This window comes from Felis catus, chromosome A2 (genome assembly GCF_018350175.1).
Source record: "Felis catus isolate Fca126 chromosome A2, F.catus_Fca126_mat1.0, whole genome shotgun sequence".
NCBI classification, from domain to species: domain Eukaryota; kingdom Metazoa; phylum Chordata; class Mammalia; order Carnivora; family Felidae; genus Felis; species Felis catus.
Window position 1 is genome coordinate 19,044,857 of NC_058369.1, and position 13,646 is coordinate 19,058,502.

Sequence of the window (13,646 nt, forward strand, 5' to 3'; positions counted from 1 at the left end):
TTTCAAAATTAATTCTCTTGGTGAATAGGTATACTCATTTCTCTTAATATAAACCCGTGAGTAGACTTGCTAGATTTTGTGTGTTATCTCCAATCCATAACCCGGTAGTTTAAATTTTCATTGATTGGGGCACCTGGGTATCTCAGTCAGTTAAGTGTCCGACTTAAGCTCAGGTCATGATCTCATGGTTCGTAGGTTCGAGCACTGCATCGGGTTCTGTGCTGACAGCTCAGAGCCTGGAGCCTGCTTCAGATTCTGTGTCTCCCTCTCTCTCTGCCCGTCCCCTGCTTGCACTCTATCTCCCTCTCTCAAAATAATAAGTAAACATTAAAAATAATAGTAATAAACTTCCATTGATTGCTGCCTAGATATAATCATTCAGTAGCTATTGATCCCCCACTATGTTTATATGTCTGCCATTGTGTAGGTATTGGGGGTATAGTCATAATTATGACTATATTTTATAATTTAAATGTATAAAACTAAGTTAAGAAATTAAGTGTAAGTGGATGTTTGTCTATTTCATTCATATCCCTGAAAGTTCGTTCATTCAAGGTTAGTCAGATTGCTTTTTGGCCGTCTGTTGGAAAATAAGTGTTCCTTTCTAGTTTTCTCTAATTTTCAGTTATGTGGTTATTAGGAACCAGAGCTTTGGGCAGAAATAGGGGCACAGTAAGGAGGATGCGTGTGTCAGTGATGTGCATGGTTAGAGGAGGCTAGCTGGAGGCAGATGCTCCCTGAGAGGCTGTGGGGTGGGGGCAGGTTAAGTGGGCCAGGGTATGGCAGAGAGGGAGGAACGAAATAACTGAATGGCTTTGTTCTGGCAATAGTCTTGTGGCCCTGAAAGCTTTTTTTGTTTGTTTTTTAATTGAGGTTTAATCTACATACTATAAAATTAGCCCTTTTAAAGTATACTACTTAGGAGTTTTTAGTACATTCACAAGGTTATGCAACCGTAACCACTATGTAATTTCTGAACATTTTTATTTATTTCAAAAAGAAACCCTGTACCCATTATCAGTCACTTTCCTTTTCTTTCCACTCTCCCCTACCCATGATCTAAATGTCCATGAGTCTACTTTCTGTTCTATACATTTGCCTACTCAAGATGTTTCATATAGGTGGGATCATACACTTTTTTGACTGTCTTCTTTCACTTAGCATCATGTTTTCAAAGTTCATCCATTTTGCTGTATGAATTAGTACCTCATCTCTTTTTATGGTTGAGTATATTCCATTGTATGGATGTAACACATTTTCTTTATCTGTTAATTCATTGATGGACATTAGGTTATTTCCACTTTGGGATACACACACACACACACACACACACACACACACACACACACACACACACACATATATAAAATGCTACTATGAACATTCATGTACACGCTTTTGTCTGGGCATGGGTTTTTCAAGTCTCTTGTATATGTATCTAGGACTAGAAATGCTAAAGCTTTTGTTTGTTTTTTTCAGGAGCTTTCTCCAAATGAATAGCTCATTAGATCCTGTATTAGAGTGGTGTAGTATTGAAAACATGGAACACTCACAGTTCCAGTGGCCAGGTTTCATTTTTATTTTGTACATTCATATTGTCATTTTGAATTCTCCTTTGGGCTGTTTTGTTTGTTTGTTTGTTTGTTTGTTTGTTTTTTACTGGATGTCTCAGGGTACTTGCTGCCCTGGATGTGGGTCTGTCTTTGTTATTTAGGTTTTGAGCATATCCAGGATTTGCAGTTGACACTTTAAGAGCTAATTTTCTTCTTTCCATTCCTTATAGATTCTCCTGCAACTATTAAATTGCACATTTATTGTTTCTGCGTATGTATCTAATAATGCTTATGTTGTCTAGCTCCTGAGATATTTATTTTAAAGTTATAGGGTAAAGGTCTCTTTTTTCTTTGACTTGATTCTTGGGTAATGTGAATCTACACCAATACAGGATATGTTTGGCTCCCTACAATCTGGAGGAGCGCCAACTCAGAGACATATTTCTGTTTGTTCTTATCAAGGTTCCAGGGTCAGGAGATCTCTTTAAGATCAGGGAACATTATATTGGCCACCTTGCCTAGAAGAATGCTTCTGTGGCTCTTCTAAGTGCTTAAATGAAGAGGCTCTCCATTGTCAGGGATTTGCTTAGGTATTTTAAAGATAGTACCAGACCCCTGAGAAATATGGAATAAAGAAGTAAACCGCTAAACCAGACAAAGTACCCAGATAATGACTGGCAAAGATCTATGTACAATAAAGCAAATGCCACCAGATATAATTGGACATCTCTAGATTGAAAGGTTCGTGAGGGCAGGGACCGTTTCTTTTCTTTTTTTCACCTTCTTTTTCCTTCACTACCCAAATGGTTTGGAGCTATACCTGGCAACATATGATGTGTTAAATAAATATTTGTTAACTGGATTAATAAATTTTCAATAGTTTCTGACTCCATATTCCTTCTTTATAAGCTCTTAGCAATCTTTTTAGTTCCTGCATAATGTAGAAGGCTCTTGTCCTTCCAACATGAGCAGCCTCTTGACTTGCCAGATTCTGGTACTTCTATTAGCTTTCTGCCCTATAATCTTTGATAGCAGATAGTAATATGCTGTTTCTGTTTTTGCCAGAGGTAGCCACATCTTGTTTGTTACAGCTTCCAATCTCCTGTCTGATTCTTGTCCTTATACTCTGGGGAGTAGTGAAAGAAACAACTTAGAAAGTGCAAGGTAGGTTATCAAGAGCCTTGCATTTAATCTTTAATTTGAAGACATGGGAGAGCCACAAAAATGCAACAAAATCAAGATTACGCTATAGGGAAACTCTTCTTGGGTAGTATATGGTCTTGACTAGACAGGAGAAACTGCAGAGAAGGCCATAGGATCTAGGGCAGCAGTTGAAATGTGAAGAGGTGATGGTTTGCACTAAGGGCTGACAGCAGCTATGTAAGGGAAAAGTTAGGTTTGAAAGGCCTTTTGCACAAAGAATCTCTAATGTCTGTTAACACTGAGTATTGGACAGAAAGGCAAAAAGAGGGCAGATTCAAAGGGCCACTCAGGTTAGAAGAATGGTAGTACCTTAAACAGAAATAAAGCATGTGGAAAAGGAAGGCATTTGGGAGACAGGGATGAAGATGAGTGTTTTAGATACATTGGGCGTGAGGTGACATCAGAACCTTATAAGACTGAAGCGTAGCAGAAAAATCGTGAGGTTTTTCCATTGCCACGTTTTGTTCCACTACGTAACTAGTTTATTCTACAGCTTTCTCTTTATTTCATAATCTTATGTTTTTTGAGCAAAATACCTACCTCTGTCTATCCCAGGTAATTTCTTTATTTTTTAAATTTTTATCCCGTGTGTGTGTGTGTGTGTGTGTGTGTGTGTGCGTGTGCGTGCACATGTGCGCACAAGTGCTGGAGGGGGACACGGGGTGGAGTGGGGGAGAGAGAGAGGGAGGAAGGGAGGGAACATGAGTCTTGAGTAGGCACCATGCTCAATATGGAGCCTGACGCAGGGCTCGATCCCACAACCCTGGGATCATGATGGAGCCAAAATCAAGAGTCAGATGCTCAACCAACTGAGCCACCCAGGCACCCTGTCACCCTATCACCAGTAATTTCTAAAAGCATCTGTACCAATTAGGATTAGATTGGCTTAAATGAGTTTCTTTCTTTCTAATGTAAATAAAGTCTAAGCTATCCAGGCTTTCTTCTGTGGTTTCATGGTCCTCAGAGACCCAGACTCCTTCAGTCATGTAGCCCTATTATCCTCAACATATGACCACTTTAAGATGGTTTTTTTCTTTTTAGTATAGTTTTTTATTAAATATCTACATGCCATAGAAATTAATTGAAAACTACCGAAGAAAGTGCAAAATCACTTAATAATTGTTTTTTTGCACCTCGGTCTGTATGAGAAACTCTTATAAGCAAGAAGAAGGTATCTACTAAGTACTTATTACAATACTTATTGCACTGAGCACTTTTGAGAACAAGAAGAAATTCTTTAACTCTGAAGACTGTTTTATATCTTGTTCATAGATTTGTTAAGCCAAAGTGATGGCTTCAAGATGGCTGCTTGAGTGCTAGCCACCACTTTGACTTGCCAACCAATAGGAAAGAAGCAGGAATGAAAGTGGACATGCCCCCCCCCCCCCCTTTAAGAATACTGCCTGGACTTTGCACACACTATTATTTATGTCCAGGTGATTAGAATTTAGTCATGGCCACACTTAACTGAAGGGAGCTCTGGGAGACTTCTTTATTTCAGGTAACCATGTGCTCAGTTGAAAATCAAGGGTTTGCTTCCAAGGAAAAGGAAGCAAATAGGCATTGGGAGACTCCTTGAAGTCTCTTAATTATCCAGAGTAAGAACCAAATTCCAAATTCTTCCAGGTTATAGAATTTTGTTTCTCCAAACCTTAATTATCCTTATAATAATAAAAAATATATTAAATAATAAAATATATTTAATAAATTTAATTTAAAATGTACATTTCTGTTCTTGTATTCTTTTTTTTTTTTTTTTTTTTTTTTTAATGTTTATTCATCTTTGAGAGGGAGACAGAGCGAGAGGGAGACAGAATCCAAAGCAGACTCCAGGTACCGAGCTGTTAGCACAGAGCCCAACACGGGGCTGGAACTCAACAAACCGTGAGATCATGACCTGAGCCACACACTTAACCAACTAAGCCACCCAGGCGCCACTCTGTTCTTGTACTCTTTAAAAAACATGTAGACTTGGGGCACCTAGTCTATGTGCTCAGTCAGTTAAGTGTCTGACTCTTGGTTTTGGTTCAGGTCATGATCTCACCGTTTGCGAGTTCAAGCCCCACATTGGGCTCTGTGCTGACAGTGCAGAGCCTGCTTGGGATTCTCTCTCTCCATCTCTACCCCTTCCCTGCTCAAGCTCACGCTCTCTCTCTCTCTCAAACTAAATAAATAATCTTTAAAATTTTTTTTAAAAACCCACATAGACTGATAGCTAGTAGCTATAGCATATGCTACGGAATAGACCATTGTTGGAATCAATGTCTAAAGTTTGAATTAAAAAAAAAAAGAGTTTGAGGGGTGGGAGGGAGGGGAGGGTGGGTGATGGGTATTGAGGGCACCTTTTGGGATGAGCACAGGTGTTGTATGGAAACCAATTTGACAATAAACTTCATATATTGGGGAAAAAAAAGTTTGAATGTAAGATCGATAGATCCAGAAGCTAGAAAAGTTGCAGTGTGATAAAAACCATGTTTTACCTTGGCAGCTTTGGATGTAGTTTTTCTACATGAGTTCTTCTGAGTCTTAGATTTATTATAAATATACAGGATTAAAGAGGATAGAAGCAGAATGCCTCTGAAAGCACCAGCATTTCTGCCAGGCCTTTCTTAGCAAGAAGAAGAGTATATGTTGATCTTAACTTATTTCTGGGCTTTTTTACTTTTCTTAAGTGTAGTCCTCTCTGGGTCACATCCAACTTTGCCTATTATATGTGCTGCTCACAGTGCACTTATACCTGGTGAACCATCAGCACAGTTGACCTCTGAGCATAAACTTTCTCATTTCCTTCTGTCTGTCTTCACTTCCAACAGTGTCGAAGAACTCTTTCCATTCTGTAATTTTCCTCTAAGAATTTCAAATAGAGATATGGTTTCCCATTTGTTTATTGTCTTTGTGCTTTAAAACATAATCTCCACGAGAGCATCATTAGGTTTTGTTCACTACTGAACTAGTCTAGTCACCACCATGCCTAGTCAGCTGTGAGAAAATATTTTTGTGGATTAAGAATACATATCCTATTCTGGTTAATGTTTTTTGGGGATGAGGAGGTGGTAGGGAAAGGATAAAGGCATTTTTTAAATCTACAAACCTCTAGAAGTCTTCCCACAAGAAGAAATAATCTCAGTACATTGAGTTGAAGTCTTTTGGAGAGGAGCCAGCCACATGTTATAATGTTGACCATCTTCTTGAACCTCAGATTGGTTTGTATTGCTTAACACATCACTTTTCAACAGGCCAGAACATGAAGTTGGAACTATCTTAGAAAATCTAGGGGCGCCTGGGTGGCGCAGTCGGTTAAGCGTCCGACTTCAGCCAGGTCACGATCTCGCGGTCTGTGAGTTCGAGCCCCGCGTCAGGCTCTGGGCTGATGGCTCAGAGCCTGGAGCCTGTTTCCGATTCTGTGTCTCCCTCTCTCTCTGCCCCTCCCCCGTTCATGCTCTGTCTCTCTCTGTCCCAAAAAAAATAAATAAACGTTGGAAAAAAAAAAAAAAAAAAGAAAATCTAGGTGTGCAGGCTATTGTGTGTAATAGAAACCTCAAGATGCTTCCGTTTTTTGTTTTTTTTTTTCTTTTCCTAAAGAAGATCTTTTACTGAGACCTATTTAAAACATTTCAGTCTTTAATTCAAATAAACTTCAACTCAGCTGAATGGCTAATCTAGGTAAAGGCTTCATCGTGACAAGAATACACCCCACCCAAAACAATAATAATTCCCGGGGCACCTGGGTGGCTCAGTCGGTTAAGCGTCCGACTTCAGCTCAGGTCATGATCTCGCGGTCCGTGATTTCGAGCCCTGCGTCAGGCTCTGGGCTGATGGCTCGGAGCCTGGAGCCTGCTTCCGATTCTGTGTTTCCCTCTCTCTCTGCCCCTCACCTGTTTATGCTCTGTCTCTGTCTCAAAAAATAAATAAACGTTAAAAAAATAATTTAAAAAAAATAATAATTCCCCACCTACAAAGACATTAAAGTAGGTTCCTGACTAAAGAGGCCTCCTAACACTGCTCAAGGATGGCCCTTTTTAAATATTTCTTTCCCAGTTTTTATTTATTTTTTCTTTTTTTCTTTTTTAATGTTTATTTTTGAGAGAGAGAGTGCACGAGCAGGGGAAGGGCAGAGAGAGGGAGACACAGAATCCAAAGCAGTCTCCAGGCTCTGAGCTGTCAGCACAGAGCCGATATGGGGCTCGAACTCATGAACTGTGAGATCATGACCTGAGCTGAAGTCAGACGCTTAACTGACTGAGCTGCCCAGGCGCCGCCCCCCTCCACCCCCCCGCTTTTTTTTGTTTTAACGTTTATTTCTTTTGAGAGAGAAAGCATGTGGGGCGCCTGAGTGGCGCAGTCGGTTAAGTGTCCGACTTCAGCCAGGTCACGATCTCACGGTCCGTGGGTTCAAGCCCTGCGTCGGGCTCTGGGCTGATGGCTCAGAGCATGGAGCCTGTTTCCGATTCTGTGTCTCCCTCTCTCTCTGCCCCTCCCCCATTCATGCTCTATCTCGCTCTGTCCCAAAAATAAAAAAATAAAAAAAAATAAAAAATAAAAAATAAAGTTGAGAGAGAAAGCATGCATGCAAGCAGGGGAGGGACGGAGAGATTGAGAGAGAATCGCAAGCAGGCTCCATGTTCAGTGCAGAGTCTGACATGGGGCTCAGTCTCACAACTGACCTGAGTTGAAATCAAGAGTCAGACACTTAACCAGCTGAACCACCCAGGGGCCCCTCTTCCCAGTTTTTCTTATAAAAAAGAGAAATTTTCAATTATATGATCACTTGGTTAATTTTGACAACCTTTATTTATTTTTAAATGTTTATTTTGAGAGAGAGAGAGCATGTAAGCGTGAGAGGGCCAGAAAGAGAGGAAGAGAGAGAATCCCAAGCAGGCTTCATATTCAACTCAGAGCCGATGTGAGGTTCTTTCCCACACCCATGAGATCATGACCTGAGCCAAAACCAAGAGTCAGAAGCCCAACCTACTGAGCCACCCAGGCGCCCCAATTTTGATCTCCTTTAAACAGGTATAAAGGATGCCTTTTATTTATTTATTTTTTTAATGTTTATTTATTCTTGAGAGAGAGTGCATGAGTGGGAGAGGGGCAGAGAGAGAGGGAGACACAGAATCTGAAGAAGGCTTCAGGCTCTGAACTATCAGTACAGAGTTGGACGCTTAACTGACTGAGCCACCCAAGCTCCCCATGATGCCTTTTAATACACTGGATAGTATATCTTAGCTCTGAGGGTGTTTAAAGGTATTCAAGGGTTAAGGCTGTATTAGATTCTCAGAGCATACAAGTCTGATCACAGAGAGTTTCTTGATTGCTGAGGGCTCTGCCTTTGTAGCACTTGGCAGCAACTCTAGCTGAGACATTGTTAGCGACTTCTTGGGTTTGTGTTCTCTCAAATTCATAGATTACCTGAGATTTCTGCCCTGTGCAGAGATCATTCCCTCATTCTCAGTGTGTACCTGCTGCAGTAGCAGCTATTATATAGCTCAGTAAATGTTGCTTCCTCAGTGGTCTAACTTGGTTTTTTTTGTTTTTTTTTTTTTTTATGTTTATTTATTTTTGAGACAGAGAGAGACAGAGCATGAACGGGGGAGGGCCAGAGAGAGAGGGAGACATAAAATCTGAAGCAGGCTCCAGGCTCTGAGCTGCCAGCACAGCCCGATGCGGGGCTCGAACTCACAAGCTGTGAGATCGTGACCTGAGCCGAAGTCAGACGCTTAACCGACTGAGCCACCCAGGCGCCCCAAACTCAGTGGTCTAATTTGACTTGAGCTTGCCTTACATGTGAAAAGCCACCCCTCGTTTTTATTACGAACTGAAGTGAAGTTTGATAATAGACCGAAAAGGATTAGGCACTTAATCATTTGTCCCGTTGGACCTTTTCTGACTCAGAGCTTCCATTCTTAGTCTTATAGCAGCTGTCAAGAGTGGCATTGGGTCTGTAGCGCTTTTTTTTTTTTTTCAACGTTTATTTTTTTATTTTGGGGACAGAGAGAGACAGAGCATGAACGGGGGAGGGGCAGAGAGAGAGGGAGACACAGAATCAGAAACAGGCTCCAGGCTCTGAGCCATCAGCCCAGAGCCCGACGCGGGGCTCGAACTCCCGGACCGCGAGATCGTGACCTGGCTGAAGTCAGACACTTAACCGACTGCGCCACCCAGGCGCCCCTTTTTTTTTTTTTTATTGTTTGTTTGTTTGTTTGTTGTTGTTGTTGTTTTCTTTAGTAATCTCTATACCCAACATGGGTCTGGCTCAAACTCACAGCCCCAAGATCAGGAGTCGCATATTATTCCAGCTGAGCCAGCCTGATTCTGTACCTTGGATCTGTAGCTTTTTGCCTAAGAAAAAAAGAATGGTGGGTGTTTACCGAACTAAGGTGGCAATTGAACATTGTGTATTCACAAGTCTGGCACTGTATTTTATTCATCTTTTCAGGACATTGTTTCTGCAGAAAGCATGTCAGCAGGGCTTTCTGAAATGTCTGAGCAAGGACACTGAAAGCAAAGAGACTAATAGAGACAGTCTTCAAGAAGCTAAGGTTCTTGGGTGGGAGGTAGCAGTAGAAATAATGTTTTCAATGGGAGGCCGGAAGAAGAGCTGCTGGCTCTTTGGGGGATACCTGGGGAACACTGTAGCCTTCGTGGTCACCTCAGGGTGTGATCTGCAGTGTCTTAAGACTTGTGGGCCTCTCTTGGCTTTTCCTCCCACCTCCCAGCATGAGCTCTGCATACAGAAAAAGAAATGAGAAATGTTTTGATTATGTTACTCAATAAACAAAATAAGAAACTTTACATTTACCACAATGATTTTAGAAACTCCCTTTTACTTCCCCTACAGTGACTTGATTTAGAGCCCTAGACATTGAAGCATAACTATATGTTTAATTTAGGGTCCACTTTTTGCAGAGACATGAGCAGGGGGAGCTAGAGCAATAGTCATCTCAGGATATGAAAGAGTGTTTATATATATAGTGTTCTGTTATTCAGCAGTGTGGGGAGAAAATGTCCCTAACTGCAGTAGGCAGAGAGCCCCTCTTTTATTTGGGACTAAAACCTCTGCTCTGCATACCTCACAATTTTTTTAGGGTTAATTGAGAAAATCGTTAGGAAGGAACAATCTGTATCTTGTTTCTGTATCTGTTCTGCTTTTGAGTACTTTGATTTCATCACAATGCAATTGAAACCAAGTGAGAAAAAAAAGTGGAGGTTATAGAAACCTGAATTCTGAAGGGAATTCTGAGGATTATCAATAAGATCTGTTCCAATGTGATCTTCTACTTCCATTAAGAATTTTTTGGAAATAAGTTATTGATTAACCAGGGAAATTGTTTAACTAGACTAAGGTCCTTATCAACCTTGAATGAAATAATTACTTTAAAACATACACAATTCTAACAAAATGAAATTTTCAAAAATGTTTGCAGTTTAGTGGTTCACAATTATTCAGTTATTGTAAGTACCAGTTGCTGGATCTAGTAATAATTTCTTTAGAGCAATATGTTTGTGGTGAAGGAGTTTGCTGAGTGCCCCATCCATCTACCTGGTCTCAGCCTCTGCCAGGAGCCTCACCTTCTCCCAAGGAAAGAAAAGACTTTTGGCTGTTTTGATTATTTACTTATTTGCTTACTCATGTATTTGTTTTTATTTTGCATCTTTGTTTTTGACCCAGATGACTCTTAGGATAGGAGAGTTTTGTGGATCCCTTGGTAAGCAAGTCTTCCTTAAGTCTTCTGAGGAGCTAAGTTGTTGAATTACCTCCAAGACTGTAGATTACTGGTTTTCTTTCATAATTACAAGAGGCATTTTCTAGAAGAACTGGGATCTTAAAAATACACCAAAGACTGGGGGGTGCCTGGGTGGCCCAGCCTGATTCTTGATTTCGGCTCGGGTCATGATCCAAGGGTCATGGGATCGAGCCCCGTGTTGGGCTCCTTGTGGAGCATGGAGCCTGCTTGAAATTCATATTCTCTCTCTCTCTCTCTCTCTCTCTCTCTCTCTCTCTCTCTCTCTCTCCCCCTCTCTCTCCCCCCCCTTCCCTCTCTCTCTCTCTCTCTCTCTCTCTCTCTCTCTCTCTCCCCCCCTTCCCTCTCTCTCTCTCTTTCTCTGTCTCCCTCTCCCCCCGCCCCATGCCCCTGTTCCCCACCCATGCTCTCTCTCTTTCTCTTTATTTAAAAAAAAAATGCACCAAAGACTATCAGGGAATGGTGATGAAGGGGGTGGAATATGTTTTTAGCACCAGATACTTTTGCAATAATCAAGTTGCTCTATGTCAGGGCCTGGTCGAGAGTGTATTGTATTCCTGGTACAGAGTTCATCTTGAGACCCTGACTTTGCTGAGCCTGGTGGATTGGGCTGAGTGAAACACAGGCCAGCCATATTGCTTCAGAGAGCACAAATAAGGTTTTAGCAAGATGCTGGTTGTGTCCTCTTAGGAAATGATAAACTGGTCTGGTAATGAAATGTATATTTTAGGAAGCGTTTTAGAAAAAACAATTGTGCTTACATCTAGACAAGAAAAGATATCAAGATGAAGTAGCAGCTGAGACTGCAATGTCTTCTTGCCCCTCAACTTTTTAGAAAAACTTTTAATTTTTAAAGATTTTATTTTTGTTTAAATAATCTCTGCACACAATGTGGGCTTCAGACTAACGCCCCTGAGATCAAGAGTCACATGCCCTACTTACTGTGCCAGCCAGGCACCCCAATCTTGTCCCTCAACTTTAAATTGGACCCTGAAGTGGGATTCTGTTTCCAGTGGAGATCCATCAGGGCCTCATCTCCTGGCTGCTCAGTGGGGCACTTAGACCCTGTTCTTTGAAAAGCCAGTCTAACAGAGGGTATGGAGATCACTGGACAGAACTCCTACAGAGTTGTCACAGAGCATTTCTTCTTTGAATTTCTACCTCTACTTACCTCCTTCCTCCCTTTCCTCCTTCTGTCTCATTTTGGTTTTGGCCTTTGGAAATACTAAGTTTTATAAAATGTTTGAACTAGAGCATATCCTTGCACTAGAAAAATTGATCCTGTCTGCTTTGCAAAAGATTTCTATAAAAACTACACTTTTATACTAAGGGGAATGACATACATCTGTTTTTAAACCGTTTTGTTCCTCTTGCTGTATTCTTTCTGTGGGACCATTTGATTGCTAGGTGGTTGAAACTGCTGGTAGCAGCTACTTACTACCAACTGTCTTTGTCTTAGGCTTGTGCCTAAAGTAATTGTAGTGCTTTAAGAACGTAAAGACCACTTGAGCAGGCCATTTGGGGGGGGGGGGTTGGCAACACAGTCAGGAAGCAGGGTCTTTACGACAGTCTCTCTAAAAAGTCCCTACGGGGCCATTGCCTGCAAATTTCTTTAGACTTTATGCATCTTTTCATCAGAAGCCACCTTTCATGTGTCAACTATTATAAGATGGCTGACTCCCTGGAAGCTTGAAAACAAAGAAAAACAGTGTGGCAAAAAGAAAACCCGACTTTTGGTTCTATATGTGTTGCTAACTAGCTCTGTAACCTTGGGCAAGCTGTTCCATGTATCCCAGCCATTCTTTCCCATGTGGAAATAAATTCTATATATGCCCTACTTGTGAGGATTGAGCAAGGTGACATTTATGAAGAATGCCTTTGTAAACTGTAATTGCCTTGTGAATAAAGATTACTATCTCTGATAAACAGTACCAGTTCTCAGCCACCAGTAACCTGATTTTCTCATCCTGTGTTTGGAAGAAGCACAAATCTACGAGGAGGGATTGCTGATGTTTCAGTGTGAGTTGTACACAAGGCTCACATACTTTCTCCCTGCCTTTTGATCCTGTCTCACTCCACACTTTAACGGGATACCAGTTCTCCCGCACAGCTGCCATGCTGTCAGTACAGTGTGACTGGGACTGCACTTGTGTTGGAGATCTTTAACACACATGCTGAGCTGCTGGCCAGAAATGTTCTTCCCCTTCCCATGTGCTCTTGTACCTCCCCAGTACCTTAAGAATTCTTGGGGCTTGGTTATAAGCCAGGTGAACCATGTGGTAGATTCTTATTTAATTCTCTGACCCAAGTCCTTTCCACAGGTTGACAGTCACAAAATGAAGTTATGAATGAAGTCTCTGGGAGCAGCAGCTGAAAAAGGAAATGGAAATGATTGTGTTGAGTTCAGCAGCCCTCAGACCCAGAGTGTGCTCTTGTCTAGTGTCCCCGAGGTGGAGAATAAGGACTTGCTTTACTCTCCAGGAGTGCAGTTGTCTCTAGCTTCCTGCAGCTTCACGTTAAAACCCCTTGAGATTATATAGTTAAGAACATCTCTAGATGACTTTGTCAAGTGAGGGCTTTGGTCTTAGAGAATTTTAGCAGGTTTTAATCTAATTTAAGCCCAGTCTAACACTACTGAGAAAGGAGGTGTCTTTGGTTTTACTTTCAAATGTAAAATTTGACATTTCCTCTTCTTTGGGAGCCAGACGTGGTTAGTTAGACTCGTGGTCTTCATGGTACCTTTGCCTTAGTAGCTTAATAATTAAAACTCAGTAATTCAAATGATGAATAAAAGCCCTAATGTGTGAAGATGGTAGATGATAGACAAAAGTAGACAACCAAAAAGTGATGAAATCATTTTTAATGACTTATTATTTTTTACTTATTAATATTTATCTAAATTTTTACTAACTCAACTCCCCACAGTTTGCTTCCTTAGGAGACACTGGCAGATTTATACGCAGTCTGAAGAAAGGGCCTGGCCACAGGATAGGGAGGGGTATAGTGTATATCACACCTGTGCTTGGTATATTTGGGCAGACTAAGTGTGATAGCAGCTGGGGAATCAATCCTAGATAAACCTGATTGTTCTCATTCACATGATTTCTGTGTCTGTTTATTCTTATTAAAACAATTGGCTGTTCTTCAA

General features: G+C 41.1%; 1 protein-coding gene and 1 long non-coding RNA gene across 11 annotated transcripts in view; one reads left to right on the plus strand and one right to left on the minus strand.

The window, feature by feature from the left end:
* RBM6 (RNA binding motif protein 6) overlaps positions 1-13,646 on the plus strand; it is a 106,909-nt gene that overhangs the window by 68,322 nt on the left and 24,941 nt on the right. The window lies entirely within an intron of this gene.
* Positions 9,067-13,646, minus strand: part of LOC123383299 — a 28,397-nt gene continuing 23,817 nt past the window's right edge. The window contains exons 2-3 of the long non-coding RNA XR_006592854.1: positions 12,733-12,868; positions 9,067-9,480 (exon numbers count right to left, since the gene is read on the minus strand). This is a non-coding gene — a long non-coding RNA (uncharacterized LOC123383299). The remainder of the gene's footprint in view (positions 9,481-12,732; positions 12,869-13,646) is intronic.